Source organism: Balaenoptera musculus, chromosome 8 (assembly GCF_009873245.2).
Source record: "Balaenoptera musculus isolate JJ_BM4_2016_0621 chromosome 8, mBalMus1.pri.v3, whole genome shotgun sequence".
Lineage (NCBI taxonomy): Eukaryota > Metazoa > Chordata > Mammalia > Artiodactyla > Balaenopteridae > Balaenoptera > Balaenoptera musculus.
The window spans coordinates 30749826-30763760 of NC_045792.1; the positions used below are offsets into that span (position 1 = coordinate 30749826).

General features: G+C 35.9%; 1 protein-coding gene and 1 non-coding gene across 13 annotated transcripts in view; one reads left to right on the forward strand and one right to left on the reverse strand.

The window, feature by feature from the left end:
* Nucleotides 1-13935, reverse strand: part of YAP1 (Yes1 associated transcriptional regulator) — a 108010-nt gene that overhangs the window by 40410 nt on the left and 53665 nt on the right. The gene's annotated exons all lie outside the window — the stretch shown is intronic.
* Nucleotides 13286-13392, forward strand: LOC118900324. The gene has a single exon (XR_005021103.1). It is a non-coding gene; the product is annotated as a U6 spliceosomal RNA (small nuclear RNA).

Here is a 13935-nt window from a genome sequence, read left to right on the forward strand (position 1 = left end):
AAACAAGCTTAAAATCATATAGTACATATATGGGGTTGGCCAAAAAGTTCATTTGGGTTTTCCCGTAAGATGTATATGGAAGATAAATATCACAAATATATCAAAAACTTCAAATTGTCTATGCATTCACACACTGACATGAGCCACAAACATTCCTTCACAGGGACTATACTCAGTAGCCTACCACAGAACCAGATTTTGTCAAAAACTATAAAACTTTTCATACAAAATCGTATTTATATATTTATAATTCATATACATGCCCTATCTGTGATTTTAAAAAAATAAAAGCTACACACTGTATAGACACTCTTAACTCATAGCTGTAGGCAACATTTTTGGATGGAATTTCTCCCCCAATAAAATCAACGGCATATTTTATGTACATGAAGGCTAAACTGCATAAAGACAGCTTCAGTTTCCCAGATATGCATCTCCTTTTAGGGCAGGTTTATAAATTTAAAAAGGCAAGACAAATGTACACCTCAGAATCACTTTCTTAGCTACAAGAGTTGTCATGTAATTTCTGTGAAGTTTCTGATACATGCATTTATGTAATACTGGTATTGAAGGCAGTAAAGCAATATATACTTTTAATGTCATGGCCTAATAAAGGCTTCATTGTCATTCCAATCTGATTCTTGATATAGTGATTCATAACTTCTCTAAAAATTCAAATTTCAATGGGACACTGTGTTAAAGAGACTCTAAATAGATTTCTTAAAATATTTCCCTGAAATATCCTTTACATAAGACAAATTTCACTAACATTAGATTAAGTAAAAAGGGAAAAAAAAGAATTAAATATGGCACAAGATGTTACAGAAAAACCCAAAACAACTTTTTTCAATTAATAAGCTTATAAACAGAATATATGAATGACGTTATTAATCCAGTGTTTTTTTGCACCTTAAACCTTTTGTTCATAAGTGTATTCACTTTTACAGTTCATTTGAAATTTTTAAAAAATGTTTAAGTTTTGTAGAAATGCATAATGGAAAAAGTGAAAGTTTCTTGTAATCTATTCCCCGGGGGAAAAACTGAACAACTTTAGTTTTGTGATATGTTCTGGATTTTTTTCTTGTGCACATTTTGTAACACACATGCATAACCACTGATGTCATGCTCTACCTGAACCATACTTGCTGTATTCACTTAATATATATTACAGACATCTTTTCTTAACACAACACATAAGTCTCTCTCATTCTTTTTAATGGCTTCACAGATCTTACTGCACAGATGTATTAGAATTCATTTATCCCTTTTCCCAGTGTTACATAGAGTTGTTTCTAAATTTTTTTTGCTGTTATAAATAATAGTGCAATGCACAACCTCTGGGGGGCAGCAATGGCAGCAGCACCTCTACCACTAACTAGCTCCATTACTACCATCACACACCATGTTCTTATCCATATCATACAGATGAAACACAGTTACATTCAGACAGATCACTTGTCCAAGGTAAACAATAAAGTAAGCTTCCCTAAGGTAAAGATTTAAACCCAGGCAGTCTGACTTCAGAGCTTCTGCTTTTAAACCATACAACACGCTGCTTCCCAAAGATATAAATACATTCCCCAAAACTTAGGCAGGTGTTTCCATACATTAAATTTGCAAACAATCAAAAACAAAGCTCTAACTAATTTTGGACATGAGGATATAAAGGAGAGACAAGCCCGGTATACAAATAAAGAGCATAGTGATTTCTGCCTATTTTCTCATCATATTTCTAATTAAAGAATTAAATAATGTACATATGAAATAGAATAATTACTATATAATTAATTTTATAAGCACTCAAATTGATACCAAATATACATACTAAACACAAAAGAATGCTTTTATATTCACTTATGTTGTTCATTTAACATTGGATAAAAATTTAATGTTGTGTGTAAAGAGATGGTCTAAAATAGAATGTCCTCTTTATAAAAAAAAGAAAGCTACTACTGATAAAGGCAAAGGAGTAGAGGAGGAAAGATTACCTTTAAACAGCTTTGCACCACAATTGAATTCTCAGTAATAGAAAAAAGAAAACTGAAAAGAAACAAATCTTCTATCTTAAATGTGAACTAAATAAACAACAATCGATCTGGGCTTTATTCACACACAAAAAGAATTTTCAGTTAAATGCTCTCTCTTTAGAAGAAATTTGGTGACCTGATAATGCAGGTTTCTATGTCATTATGTTAAACTAAGCTAACTGCCGAATAACCATAAGAAGCTGAGAAAGCAAGAGTGATATATTTTCTGAATCATCAAGCTGCACAGGCTACTGAAAGTTTGATGCAAGCATCTGTTTGGGCTAGCGCTGGAATGGAGTAAGGTTAGTAAGTCTAAGGGGAAATCTAGGCTTCTCACAAAACTAGATTTATAATAAGAGGAGACTACAGGGACAGATCAAAATAAATGTAGAATGCCTTTGAGTTCAATTTACGTCTTGATTTTAGTGTCATAAATATTCTAACTTCTCCAAGAAGGAGTATATAAAATGAAGCAAACAGAAGTAGCAATATGTTATTTACTTAAGATAAATACAAGCTGAGCCCCATCCCTAGAATTTGTGACTCGGTAGGTTTGGGGTTGGGCCTGAAAATTCCCAGATGATGCTGCCGCTGCTGGTCTAAGGAACACACTTTTGAGAAACACTGACCTAAAAATAACTACTTAGAATCCTCTGGCTGGTATAGAACTGTTTCTTGAATTTATGTAACTTGTATAAAACTATAATTATTCACTGTTAGGCATCATGGGCAGTTCAGAGGCCAAACTATCAAGCACTACATGTCTGAGAATGGCACATAGCCACATCTGCTAGAATAAGAAGATGAGGCAAATGGCTCAACAGCTATGAGGATAAATAAAGTCATAAGAAGGGCGATGCTTCTTTTTTTAAAAAACTGAAATGGCTCAAGCAACTATCATGGAGAAGTAGACCAAAATACACTATCTTGTTTGTCCTCTAATGACCAGATGGAAATGAAGAGTAGGACTCTGGAGGCAAGTAAACTGATGTGATCCATGGGAATTACTACTCGTAACTTAGCTTTAAACCATTTTTAGCTGAGAACTCTTCACTTTCTCAATTCAAATGAAGAGTCCTCTCTCTGTGCTGGCAAAATATTTTCTTTATTACCTAATGCCATAAAACTTATCACACAGTATTATTTATTTATATGCATTTTCTTCCAGGCTAGACTGTGAAATACCTAACACAGGAGTGTATATTTTGCATTTTTCTATTTTACTGTCGAGTAGAATGCCTACTACTCAGAAAGGGCAGGAATTTACATGTTGGCTGACATTAATGTAATCAAAACAAAATTCAATTAAAATTCTTTATTTATGCTTGTAAGAGAAAAATATCCTGTTTCATCCTCTCCACGTAAGTTCAATTTCTCCATTATTTGGTAACACTTAAATTGAAGGCACAGGGATATAGCAAATTCTTTTATTCAGTTAAGTATTTATTGAGCCCCTACTATATTCAGGCACTAATCTAGACCCCTGGACATAGAGAGATAAGCAAAACAGTTCCTGTTTCATGGAATTTATGTTCTAGCCAGGAAGACAGACAGATATGTATAGTACAATGTTGGCTAACGATAAGTGCAGTGAGAAAAAACAAAAAACAAAATGAGTGCAAAAACAACAACAAACAAACCAGCATGAGTGCAAAAACAAAACAAAAACAAACAACAAAAACAAAAACAAAAACCTGGAAATGGTCTTTTAGAAATGTGGACTAAGAAGGGCCAAACTGAGAAAGCGACCTTAAAGCTGAGACTCTAACACAATGCAAGCCAGCATGTGGTGATCTCGGGCATGAGCATTCCAGTCAGGGGAAACAGTGAGGAGGCCAGTATGAAGGGGGTAGAATAAGCAAGGAATGAGGTATGGTGATTCACTTTGTTTTTATGATCCAGACTTGATCAGAAAACCTCTCAGCATTTTAACCAGTAAATAATTGAATGGGTTATACCTAAAGGGGACCGCCAATACTAAAGGATAATAACAATTTCTCCAAACTCATGGACAACCTCTAAACATGTGAAAGTGGGCAATAAACATTTTCATCCCAGATTATGCTTACATACACTAGAGGTAAGCCCTTTGACATGGGAAAGATATGGAGTTTTCCAAGGCTGGGTTATCATGCCTAACCACCACATCAAAGTCTTTTGGAAAAAGGAGGAAAAAAATAAGCCCTGGATCAAGAAGGTAAAGAGAAAGAGGTCATCATTTTAATAAGATGTAAAGAGGGTGAGAAATTTGAATTAGGACAAGCAAGAGAGAGCGGTAGGCTGTAATTAAAGTAATTCATAAATCAGAATTACTTACCCTTGGGGGAAATAAACTTTTATGTAGGATTTACTACTACTGGTTGAATGATAACTACTATAACAAATACTAACTTCCTGCAATATTTTGAAAACAAATAAAATACTCTATGTCATAATACTGAAGGTGACTCAACATCAACTTCCTGCTCTTGCCTAAGCACCTTGCATTAGTAATGACTAACAAACCATTCGCAATGTCTAATCAAGCCAGAAAGTCTTGATTATGCCACAAGTAAGATGAACAACCTCTCCCTCTCACCTGCCCCACAATTCAGGAATAAAGAAGTCACCCAGGACACTGAAAGTTTACTAAACACACCCCTATGCGTGGTTCAAAGTACAGGGCTATCAAGAAGTAGATTCCTTAGAATGTAAGAGGAGTAGCTGGAGAAGAAGATGCATATACATCTTTCAAAGGAATCTAATTTTGACGAATTTGTTTTGAAATTCTGGTCTCTTACACTTATGATGAATCACAAACTGTATTATTATACGTAAGGCATTGTTCTAAGTTTTTTGCAAGCAAATTAACTCATTTAACAGTCCCATGGCATAGGTCTTATTATTATTCCCACTTTACAGATGAGGAAACTAAAGCACAGAAAAGTTGCCTCAGATCACTTAGCCCAGACTAGTAACTGGCAGAGCCTGGATTCAAACCCAGATAGTACTAGCTCTCCAGAACTTATGCTTTTAAGTACCACGCTGCAAATACGACAAACATTAATGAAAAGTAGCGTTTTTTAAAATTTCTTTTCCCAGAACTTTCATGAAATCCCATTGCTTCAGTCATATTCATATAGATGGCTCCTACATCTTTAATGTTTCTCACAGGGTCAACACTAGTCTTTCTTCTCCACCAACTGGACACCAACACTTCACAAAACATGTCCTCATATTTTGAGTTGACTTTACTTTAAAATACAATTGCCCCTGTTCCTCAAATCAAACTTTAATGTAGACTTTTGTATTTCTAAGACTAAACTTTAGCAGTAGCCTACCAATTGGTTTTAATCAACTGCAACATTAAACATTGTATGTACCTTAAGAGCATCTTGCCTCACACCTTCTCTGGGGAAGTAGCTCTGTGACTCAGGGCTCCCTAAAGCCCACAGGAAAAATTCTCAAATCTTAATTGGGTTATTCAAGGTCCTCTGTTGTCAGGCATTACATAGCACACTGCACAGGTTCTGAAAGCATCACCACTACCATTCATACCCCTCCTCACCCAGTCTTCTTTCAGTCCTTCAAACTCTTCTTCCTCTCCTCTCTCCAGGACCACCCTGCAGGCACCTTTCTCCCCGCCCTCCTTGCTTAGCTAACGCCTTACTCGTCCCTCCCCAATGTGAATGCCCCTTCCTCAAGAGGGCTTTGCTTACATATACAGTAGTTTCCTCTACTACTGTACCAGGTGCTCTCTCTTTGGTAAGATGATCCTATCACATTAGTAATTTAGTAATCCATTCAAAGTTAGTCCTGCTGCATGGCCTGTCTTTTCAGTACTTAGCAGGGTCATGCACTTTTCACCTCCACATATATCCCCAATGCACACACCCCAGCCTGTCTCCTCCTAGCCTCCACTATTTTTAGCCACTGAAATTCTACTCCATTTTCATGCTATACCTTTGCAAAGCTTTTCTCAATTCCTATCCCACTAGTAAAAGTCCTCCCCACCTGTGAACTGAAATTGCACTTGTTTTTGATTTCCTGGATGCTCACTGAAGATTGTCTTGTATTTGTTCTTTTACACTGAGTTTAATTCAGAATTTATCATTCTGCCCTAGAATACAGAAAAAGAGTTTTCCTTTTTTTTTCTTTTTTTGAGTGGGTATGTTCAATTTTGCAAGGTTGCTCAGCACAAGGATGGCATCATTCATCAGAAACTACCACCAGGTTAGACTGTGATTCTTTGATCTTGCAGACGTGTGGTTCTTAAAGTATTTGAGAACTAAAATATATGCACCCCTGACTCTTCTGCAGTTTTTGTTTCCAAGGAAGTCTTTCATAAACATTAACATCTGAAATTCATATGCTTGATCTCATAAGTCCTAAACAATCCTTAATAAAATTCTGTCCACACTACTAAAATTTTTAGGTAGACTCAATGGAAAAGGTTGTCATGTATAATAAACACTATAATATCACTGTCACTAACTTTTTTTGTGGCTTCAATAAGCAAAGCACGGGACAAGCGTGTATAAATGCGTTTGTTGAAGAAAAAGCAGTTTATAAAATCAAGGTTTGGTAAAAAAAATGATTTCTCTTCTGGTTTCCAAAGTAACTGTTTTATTCTCAGGGTGAAAACTGATTTAAAGCGTGCAGCTCTAAGTTATGAGCTCAGGCTTTGTCATTTTTGTGTACTGGCCTAGAAGCTGGAAACTAAAAAGATTATAAATATACTGATGAAAATCTGCTTCAGGCAAATAAATTCAAGAGTGGTAGCCAAGCCATTTCTTTTTTTTTCCCCCTCGAGTTCAGGTGTTCTCCTATGTCTTATAAGTAGCTAGAAGATTCTTCTGCCCAACTACTAGAACATACTGATGAGCCCAAACCCCCTGTAGATCACAATGCAGTGTAAGACGAAACTCTGGCCCATACATCTGAAGGCTTAGATTGGAATTCTGGCAAGCTACTTATCTGTATTCTACTCACTAGCATATACTGTGTCCCCAAGCACTGTGCTCATGTCCCGTTTTAGCAGATGCCTCACTGAACTCTACTCATTTGCCTACATCCTGACATTTCTCCCCATCAAGCTCTAAGTCTTGAAGGAATCACCTTGATTTTTTTGGTCTTTATATCCGTAGAGCTTAGCACTACCACCAAATACAACCAAAGTTTGTTGAGCTGAAATGATTAAGAACTTATCTGTGAAAAGAATGATTGATTGATCTTGGTCAAGTCAGTCTCTCCGATCCTTAGTTTGTGCTTTTATAGATGATAGACTTTTTTTATAAGTTGGTAACATTTTGCAGCATTTTTATATTAAATGAGCTCTCGTATGAAATGGTGGAGTCATCCATTTGTATTAGGCACTTAGTAAAGGTTTTTTCCCAACTGAAAATAGAAATATTAATAAAATAAAAGAAGGAATAACAAAGTGGATCTTTAATAACATTTCTATGGTTTTAACTTTACCATTCTAGAGTCTTCTATCTGTGTAGTCCATGAACCAGCATTATAGCACCTCCTGCAAATCTGTTAGAAATGCAGAATTTCACGTCCCACCCCTGACCTATGGAATCAGAATCTGCATTGAAAAAAAATCCCCAGGCGATTCCTTTACACATTACAAATTGAGAACCACTGATTTAGAATACGGAAAACTAACAATGCTTACTTTAAAACTCTTTTATAGAACTACCTACCACTAACCCAAATTTTACCAGTATAGCAAAAGTACCATTTGATGTGTTACTTAGTTAAAAAAACAAAAACCGATCATCTTTGATGCATTATAAATGAAATTAAATTAAACTCTAGAGACAGCATACTTTAAAGAAAACTGTGAAAGGTTTAGATTCAGACAGACCTGGTTTCAAATCCTGAATCCAATATTTATAATTATTAGCCTGCTAACCTTGGGCAAGTTACTAATCTGCTTGATGCTTACTTTCTTTATCTAGAAAATGGAGATAAAGATCTTCTCAATTAATTGTTGAAAGGATTAAAGGAGAAAGTGCTTGACAAAGGGAAGGGCTTATAGTAGGTACTTATAAAAAAAAGTCGTTCCCTACTCTTTCCTGGAAGTTTTGCCATTTTGTTCTAAGAATATATTTAACTTATGAAAATTTGTGTATAATATTGAGATAGGTTTATGAGAAAATAAACCTGGATCTCAAAGAGGAAATGACTGAATAACAAAAACAGGGAACCCATAGAAGGTTTTCCCTTAGATAGGGGAAGAACCCTAGAGAGGAGTCATTTTTAATGGGCTCCCAAATTTTTCAGGATAAAGCTCAAACTTCTTAGTTGATCACACAAAGGCCTTCTTTAGATGTCTTTAGTCTCATCTCCCCACCATTCCATCACTACTCATATGGTGCTGGGGGTGTCAGGCTCACTAATCTCTCATATAATGCTACCTTTATCTTTCCTTTTCTTCTGTAAACTTAATTCCCACTCATCTACTAAAATTCAGGTTCTGAATTCAACCACTTCTCACCACTTCCCTTCCACCACCTTGGTTCACTGTTTCCCCTGAGTTATTGCAATTGCCCCCTAACTAATCTCCCTACTTCTAAAAAACTTACTCAGATCGTATCACTCCTCTGTTCAAAACCTACAAGTCCCTATATAATAGGGCTTCCGTGTTACCTTTCAGTGACTCTGTTCCAGTTGCAATGGCCTTCTTACTGTTCCTCAAATGTGCCTCAGCAACTCTGAATTAGCTGTTGTGTTATGCATGGAACATTCCTCTCCTTTTCCCCAGATATCTTCATGGCTCTCAGTTCATTCAGATCTTTGCTCAAAAATCATCAATTATAGAGGCCTACACTGGAGAAACTATCTAAAATGATCATTTCCCTCCTCCATCCCCCAGTCAGTCACTCTCTGGCCCTTAACTGGTTTACTTTTCTTTTCTCTCTGATACATTGTGTACTTGTTTCTATTCTGTACTCTCATGATTTAGAATCGTGTCCTGCACATATTAAATATTCAATTTTTGTTGAGGGAATGAACGAACCTCTGGCTCCTTAAAGATGTCTGCTCTACCCTCCTGACCACTGATTCACTTGTTCCTCCTCCACTTTCTCAGCACTTGGTGCCTGTCTCCCATAACATTTATTGTTATAATTATATGGGGAAAAAAATTGTTTTACCTTGACTCCATAATCTGAGTGGCCATTACAATGTCTAGTACAAAGTAGAGCATTTGATATTTGTTGAATGAATGATGTGGAAAGAGAACAATTGTCTCAAGGTGAATAATAAGACTGTTAAAAATCATCTGTCTCTTTGTCTGTTATAGCTAGATGAACTTCCTAGAGGAAAAGGCCAAGTATAAGTTCAGAGAACTTTCTAATATGCAACTCTTCAGATTTTCTTCAGTGTAACTTGAGTGTTTTAGATTTTAACTTAATAGCTTATAGAGTTTTAGTAGGTAAATTTATAAAAGATTAGCTTTCTATAAGTTCATTTAGACTTCAGACATGTTCAAATAAAGCAATGACCTTTTGGTAAAATTTTAACCTAAACTTTTATCACCTCTTTACCTTATTGACATCAAAAGAAAATATTATTTTGGAAAACTCTATTGTTGCAGGATTTTTTTCATTTCACTGATGCTGCCTATATATGGTAGTCTATGGATATCATTTTTAAAGAATTAGCATCTTAATCTTTCACACAAATATTCCTCTTATGAGTCATAAAATTATTGTAGCAAGAGAGTGGCCAGAAGGATTTAGAAATCAGTAGGAAAGACAAAAATAATATTCCAACACTTATCAAGAGAAAAAACAAAACAGGCATTTATTTGGTTCTTAAATGTAAATAATTTAGTCTCTTTCTCATCCTTTCTACTCCAAAGCTGAGCAAAGTTTCCAAATAATCACTACAAATAATCACTGGAGAAAAGTTGAACATGGACACCTATATTTTTAAACACCACTATCTAATAACTCATTATACTAAGAAAGCTGGTGGCAAGGATACGTATCAAATTTTTTTCTTTATACTCGTTAGCAATATTCTCCTATTCTTCTAAGTTAGTCTGTTGGTTAAAATAACAGAAATAAGCTTATATCCTTTTCTTCTTCATTAGGTTCAGTATTTACAATAAAATCTTAGTAACTTTCGGAATTCAAATAACTTTACTTTCCCAAATGATTACTTAAGAGACTTCTAATAGATTTTTAAAAATATTTGTCATTCATGCTCTAAGATCAGGTCAAGGGACATCAACAATCTTGAGTTTCCATATATCTCCCTTTGCTTTAGAAGAAAACCCCTAAAGTAAAGCAAAGACAGAAAGGAATTACCTTGCCTGAAATAATAGGGCATATAACTAAATATATGAATACGGTACTGCCTAACACACTTGAGATTTAGATAATTATTTGGGATATCACAATTCTCAAATGGACACAATCTTAGGAAAATGTAACACTATAAAAAATACTGTTCTGAAGGTACTGAAAAACCAAGGAACTATATGTCCACTTTTCAACACGATTATTTTGGGCTTCTTTAATAAAGGAATGAAGAAATGAGTACTACTTTAAAAATAGTTATATATCGTACATGCCAATACCTTAAGTAATATATAAACACATGCCTCGATTCCAGAATAACTGAATTTAAAGTTCTGCTGATATATTTGGGGTGAGGGGTGTCTTGCTCTGGGAGTCATTTTAGAAGTGTAGCTGGGTAGAATCAGAATAAAGAATGATAATTTATTAGCCAACATCTATTGTTCCATTTGCCAAATGTTGCTGCCTTGCCCAGGTATTCTGAGTTTTAATATTATTTAGAAAATACTTTTAAGTTAAAAATCATGACTGGAATCAGTTAATATCAAGAGTGATCCAGGGGGACTTCCCTGGTGGTGCAGTGGTAAAGAGTCCACCTGCCAATGCAGGGGACACGGGTTCGATCCCTGGTCCAGGAAGATAAGATCCCACATGCCGCGTCACAACTAAGCCTGTGCGCCACAACTACTGAGCCTGCGCTCTAGAGCCCGCGAGACACAATTACTGAGCCTGCGCGCTGCAACTACTGAAGCCCATGCGCCTAGAGCCCGTGCTCCGCAACAAGAGAAGCTACCGCAATGAGAAGCCCGTGCACCGCAACTGAAGAACAGCCCCCGCTCGCCGCAACTAGAGAAAGCCCGTGTGCAGCAACGAAGATCCAACGCAGCCAAAAAAAAAAAAAAAGACTGATCCCCAGTATAGAGGGAGCGAAAAGCTCTCGCCACCAGAGTAAAATAGAGGTCATTAGCTGCTCTGACACGAGTGGCATGTTTCATCAAGCAGCAAAGTCATGAAGCCATCAAGATTTAAAAATGCCACGTGTAGGGCATCACAGGGTTTAACAAAGACTTCAGAAGAACTCCTATATACTGAAGATATGATAATTGCAAGCTATGTCATCTGCAACTTGATTGGACATTTTCATTGAATTATTTTTTCTATTTCACAAATAAATATTTTTATCTTCATAATCCCTATATATTGTTTACTGATAACTTTTATTAAAATGAAATGGACTGGTCCATATTTTTAAACAGGAAAAATGGTTCTTGTTTCCATATTACTAACCATTTTTTCAGGAACTTAATCAACAAATAAATCAAGATACAAACTAAATAAAACAAACAGAGTTTCTTAAGGATTAGTTATATTCATTTGGATTATGCTTTTGCTTTTTACTATTTTCCCTTTTCCTGTGGCCATCTTTTCTTAATTTACCAAAATTTGCAGATGAGAAAAAAGCAAGCAGTAATTTTGGTTTAAAAAAGATTATTTGGGATAAGAGATTGAGAGTAATAAAGTACACTGCCTCTGTCTCATACTTCATTCATTGCTTTGACTTTGGGCTTTATTACAGTTTTATTCCTGTTTGGTATACTTAAGTGTTGTTCCATATATTACGATTTCAGATTGACAAACAATTTCCATCTTACAATAATAAAAAACTTTAAGAATCAGAAAAGGTTTGACCCATGAGAAGAAAACCATATTTATATTTAACACTCTTATCAACACTCTCACGCTTGGAGAATCTATGTGAATCTAAAAGCCAGAAGACAACGCATGACTTGCGTAAGAACCAATGATGCATATTTTATGATAAAAAGCTTACAGAGGGCTTCCCTGGTGGCGCAGTGGTTGAGAATCTGCCTGCCAATGCAGGGGACACGGGTTCAAGCCCTGGTCTGGGAAGATCCCACATGCTGCGGAGCAACTAGGCCCGTCAGCCACAATTACTGAGCCTGCGCGTCTGGAGCCTGTGCTCCGCAACAAGAGAGGCTGCGATAATGAGAGGCCCGCGCACCGCGATGAAGAGTGGCCCCCACTTGCCGCAACTAGAGAGGGCCCTCGCACAGAAACGAAGACCCAACACAGCCATAAATAAATAAATAAATAAATAATTAAAAAAAAAAATCTTACAGAGATAAACATAATGCTAAAAAATAGTGTGGTAACAGATTTAAAAACTTATTTTAAATGAAGTAACAGTAATTACCAGGTAATGTAAACTGATTACACTGTAAAATATCAGATCAGATCACATTTACTTTTATATATTCAGTATATTATACCAAGCACTGTATATTGTTAATACTAATTTCTATGTACCCATCACTTTATATAGATTGTGTCATTTAACCTTCACAATAGCCCTATAAATTCAGTGTTACTATTATTATTGTCACCCCATTTTCCAAGTGAAGAAATGAGGCACAGGTAGATATACTCACTTATCCAAGATCTCATAGTCAGTAAAGTGACAGAGCTGGGATTCAAACCCATGTCCACCTGACCCCAGAGCCCTTGATCTTAACTCCTATTCTAAATTCCTTCTCAGTTCACTCCAAAGGTGAAAAGTAGAACTTAGAAGTTTGTGAACTACAACACATGAAGTAGGAATTATCAACTCCTAAAACCTGTGGTCAGCTTTGCAACTTCCCACACATCCTTACCTCTTCTGTGCTTTTTTAAAGTTAAAAACCTCATATCAACTTTCTACCTGTTATTTTTACATTTCACATCTGTCCTATGTCATATTTTCCTTGGTAACAATCTCTCTTTCCCATTTGGTCTTTGGTCCTCTGACACAGATTACACAGAGCAGAAGTAATATGGCAGGCAAATATCAAGGAAGCTCTGTACTACCCACTCTGCTTGCTTCTGAATATTTTCCCCACTGCAATGGAGGTGCTTAGCAAATTCTTCCAACATGCATCACTTTCCATGATCAAGAGGGCATTTTCTGTGCTTGCTTCAGCAGCACATATACTAAAATTGGAACGATACAGAGAAGATTAGCATGGCCCCTGAGCAAGGATGACACGCAAATTCGTGAAGCGTTCCACATTTTTTAGAGAAAGCCCTCGCACAGAAACAAAGACCCAACACAGCCATAAATAAATAAATTTAAAAAAAAAACCCTATTTGCAAATTCTTCACATCTTGTGAAGATGAATTAAAACCAGAACATCAACTTTAAAAAAAAAAAAAACAAAAAGAGGGCATTTTCTCCACCCATCTTGACATATTTCCTAGGAATTCCATGCAGGTTTTCATAATGGGGAAATCAGAAAGTGCTGCATTGGTAGATTTGGGCATTAGTCAAAAATAAATGCCAGACTTAAAACATGAAAATAATAAATCCCTTAAAATGTACCTGTAACAAGACATCTGACTTTGGATTGTTATCAAAGGTAAATTTTTAAAAAGCAGACACCTGGGTTCATTGATTTTGTATAATTTAAATCAAGGTTTACACAATTTTTAATGGTCCTCAACAGTCACCAGTCCTTTGGTACCAAGTTATTTCTGGATTATCACAGAGTATATTTTCTTGACTTTAGTGCTGCTTTAAGATTCAGCAATCTTGTGGGTCACTGTTAACAAGCTACTAA